Source organism: Physeter macrocephalus, chromosome 10 (assembly GCF_002837175.3).
Source record: "Physeter macrocephalus isolate SW-GA chromosome 10, ASM283717v5, whole genome shotgun sequence".
Taxonomy (NCBI): Eukaryota; Metazoa; Chordata; class Mammalia; order Artiodactyla; family Physeteridae; genus Physeter; species Physeter macrocephalus.
The window spans coordinates 37900714-37905023 of record NC_041223.1 but is presented as its reverse complement, the minus strand read 5'-3'; the positions used below and the strand labels follow the sequence as shown (position 1 = coordinate 37905023).

Below are 4310 nucleotides of genomic sequence, written 5' to 3'. Positions count from 1 at the left end.
GAGATATCTGCCTTAGTGAACATAAAGAATTAATAATGCATGGTAAATATGCAGCAAGTGCTACAGATATGCATGCTGATCAGAACCATTTATGGCTAAAAACAGTCTAAATTTCAGTGGTTTATGTCTTTCGCATGTTACTGAGATTTCACTACGCAAATAAGAGTGAATGGTCTTAGTGAGGAAAAACAAAATACCCCTGATGATGATAGGCACTTATATTATGAAAAAACTTACAAACTGTTCATAATCTGGTATCATTAAGCAGTAGAAAGAACAAAGCTGTCAAATGAAGAAAATGTAAAATTCATTTTGCTCTCCTTTTTTTCTTCTATCCCCTCTTGTATCTTTCCTCTAAGCCCACGGGGTGCGGGGAGGGGGGAGGAAGGGGAAGGAAGGGGGCACAGACCAAAATAACTTGCAGCTAATTATGCAAATGACTTTATCTTTTCGTACTGTATTGTCTTACTTTTCAAAATAGTTGAAGAATCAGAAACCCCTATCCTGGTTCTAGTTGGATCATGCCAGAGGGCTTGACCCAAGCATGTATTAACTAGTTCTAGAGGATTTAGACCAAAGGGGGCTCAAAAGTAAAAATGAAATGTTCTCTATTTCAAGTATTAGGAAAAATACATTCATTTTCATGTTAGACACACTTGAAAGGTGAGACTCTGAGAAGCTAAACTGTGTGTTCTTCTTCAGGTAATAAAAGCAGTAACTTCAATTTTGGTGCTGCTGTGATTAGACCTAGGTGAGAACTAGTGGATCTACAATTATGACTGGATCTTGAATAAAGTGCATTTTTCACAGTTAAGTGCAATTTTATTCTCATTTCAATTATTTCAGACACATCACCTCTGACAGTTACTGAGATTCTTCCTAAGTACCTCAGGCCCAAGTCCACTCTCCCAGAGCCAGTCAGAGTCCAGATGCTAAATATCTGATGTTTATTTACCCAATCTCAAATCCCATTGCCCCGTACTCTCCTAAACCTCCCCAGCGTGAGCTTTGGAAGCCGCAGGTCTATCGTAAGTAAGCTCTCCTACATGCTTCTACACTATTTAAACCTGCTCCTCACTCACTCTCTTGCTCTATATAAATCATGATTCTCAAATGCTGGTGTCATAAGCATCACCTGGAGTACTAGAGCAGCTGCAGCAGCCTCTTCTCCCACCACCTTTTGCTTCTGGATTTCTCAGGGGGCAGCAACCTCTTAATCAGGAGCTCAACCGACTACCATGGTCTCCATGTCAGGCCAGCAGTTCGTAGGTGGCAGCACCAAGGCACCAGAGGTGGCGTCAGAGGACATGGCCCAGACAGCAGAGCCATGGCTGCAGCACCATGCCAGCACGTGTAAGTGGGTGCCAGCGGGAGCACAGGTCGTGCTTGCCGTTTGTGACTGCCAGCGCCAAGGTCGTGCTGCACTTTGCGCCCCAGAGTAAACTGCACACGGAGGGCTTCTGGAGCCTGAAGGAGGGTGAGGCAATGGAGTTCACCTTTGAGAAGTCCCCTTAGGGACTGGAATCTCTCAGTGTCAGCAGCCCTGGTGGGTGTTCGGTATTGGGAGTGTGAGGTAGCCAAAAGGGAAATACATGCAGAAGGAAGACGAAAGAGAGACAGATGAGACAACTGTGGAGGTCTAGACCATCAGGCCAAGGAATGCAAGGAGACACCCCAGGCCCAGACATGCCACATCTGCCACATGGCAGCCTCCTGTACACTGAAAGTCCCCAGCTCACAAGGAAGGCCAGCATACTTTGGGGAGGAAGAGGAGATCCAGGGCCCTGCCCTGCTTTAGGGGCTAAGGACTGAGCCTCAGTGTGGGGGCCATCCTTTTGCCATCAGGAAGTTTCCAGGACCGGGCATCAATCTGCAGAGTGACAAAGTGGGGACAGGGTGGGTAGGGGCAGCTGGCACTACCGTGTATCTCTGACTGGGTCCACACCATCGCCCCCTCTTCCCACTTGGGCCAGGGTAGTGGTGAGACAAAGGAACTCCAACCATACTCTGTTCAAATGCACAGGAGGGCTTTGGAGGAAATCCCTCTAGAGCCTGTATGCTTTATCCAAGTCTCCACCCCCAGAATCTCCAGCTTTTGAAAGTGGCCTGAGTAGAGAAGTTGTTTTCCTTTTAAAGAAGGGTATGTAACAATATTTGCCATGACAGAGTGAAAAGATTAGGCATGAGACCACCTCATGCCTAATCTTGATGGGTTCAACCCACAAGCCACTATACTCCATAGGAGGGAATCTCTCAGGGGTAAGGCTGGATTTTTCCACATCTTGTCTCCTCATAACCCACTCTTGAGATAGGATGCCAGGAACTGTCCCAATAAATGGGTTGTGATGATAGGCAAAAGGGGTGCTTGGGGGGACAGCTGTAGACTTGCTGCTCAGCTGCCCACTCCCTGCCATATGGTATTCTAAGCCAATACGCTTATATTTATTTGCTCCCTTCAATAACTGCACCTTGGGTCCCACTGTCTCAGGATGCCAACTGAACTAGCTGTGTGCAAATGGTATATCTTGAGTTAACTTTATTCTTAATATAAATATTCTGGTTTTGTGTTTTAATCTAAAGCCCTCATTCCTGCACGGTGGTCTCAAGGTCTGCACAGCAGGGACACTTTTTGTTCTCTCACCACGGAGAATGACTATTTGGAGTGCACAACCTATTGAACTACCTCATTTTTGCCAATTAGAGCTGGCTTTTCTGCTACAGTGTCCTCTGGCAACCTCTCTACCTTCAATATTTCATGGGAGACTAGGTTTTAACTGGGTTGCCCCATGACTTGATCTCCTTCTCCTGGAAGACTGGAAATTGGTATGAACAGGAAAAGGCGAGGCAGAGCGGTTAGGAGAAGCTGAGCCAGGTTAGGTGGGCCAGGTGAAAGGCACCGAGCAAAAGCCAAGAATGGATGTGGGTCGCCTATGTGATAAAGGTCTCCCGTTCCAGAGCTCTAATCTCAGGACACGGCACTCACTCTGCATACTAGATCCATCCTTCACTGGATTGGGCCAGGCCTGCTAGAGAGAGAGAGAGAGCGAGAGAGAGAGCGAGAGAGCGAGAGAGCGAGAGAGCGAGAGAGCGAGAGAGAGAGAGAGCGAGAGAGAGAGAGAGAGAGAGAGAGAGAGAGAGAGAGAGAGAGAGTGTGTGTTGGGGGGGACAGGTTTTAAGAACGATACTTTGGACACATCGTGTGTGTGTGTGTGTGTGTGTGTGTGTGTGTGTGTTTTAATGTGAGCTGAGAAGGACAGGTTTTAAGAACAATACTTTGGACACATCCTGTGCTGCCCAGGAATGGATATATGAAGCAAGGACTAAAATCCTTAACCTTTAAAAATTCTGGGCTTTTCCTCCTTGACTTCCAGAAAGACCACAGCAATGACTTCTTCGTGGTGCAAGGAGCCCATGTCCTGCCGTGTCACAGCAGTGATTAATAGTGTTGTGGAAGCTCGAGGAGAAAAGGGGATTTCCTTTACATGCTGTAAGATCACCGCAGATGTACCTCACTGTGTTGAAATCAGCGAATGCAATGGAGAGCACTGGGTGCTGTGTGTCTGATCCTGGATTCTTGTCTCCCCCAAATGCACCCCTCCCCTACCAGTTACTGTATTTGTCTGGGCCTTGTAGGACTTTACAAGTTACTGATTTGGTGATTGCTAATTGGCCTACTCTGTGGAAATACAATGTGTTGGTCTTTCTCCATGTTCTTTTGGGGTTTTTTTGTTTACAAACTTCTGTGGAGTAGCTCCTACTACCCAATGGGGTGTACATGCTCCAAGAGAACACTAACCTCTCAAACACTCAAAGTGATAGCTCCAAAACTGAAATTTTAGTAGTTCTCTTATTCCCAAGTCATTTTTTAAAAGAAAAGATTTGCATTCTCCTATCCAGTCATCTGGCTACCTAACTACCAATAAGATTTATATCAGAGGCCAGGAAAACTTTCTTATTAAAGGACCAGGGGACTTTGAGCTTCAAGATGGCAGAGGAGGGCTTCCCTGGTGGTGCAGTGGTTGAGAGTCCGCCTGCCGATGCAGGGGACACGGGTTCATGCCCGGGTCCGGGAAGATCCCACATGCCACGGAGCGGCTGGGCCCCTGAGCCATGGCCGCTGAGCCTGCGCATCCGGAGCCTATGCTCCGCAACGGGAGAGGCCACAACAGTGAGAGGCCCGCGTACCGCAAAAAAAAAAAAAAAAAAAAAAAAAAAAAGATGGCAGAGGAGTAAGATGTGGAGATCACCTTCCTCCCCACAAATACATCAAAAATACATCTACATGAGGAACAACTCCTACAGAACACCTA

The 4310-nt window shown here is 46.8% G+C and overlaps 1 pseudogene; it reads left to right on the top strand.

Annotated features, from left to right (window-relative positions):
• The first annotated feature begins 1238 nt into the window (after positions 1–1238).
• On the top strand, positions 1239–1798 carry LOC112064645 (protein lin-28 homolog A-like; annotated as a pseudogene).
• Positions 1799–4310: the final 2512 nt, after the last annotated feature.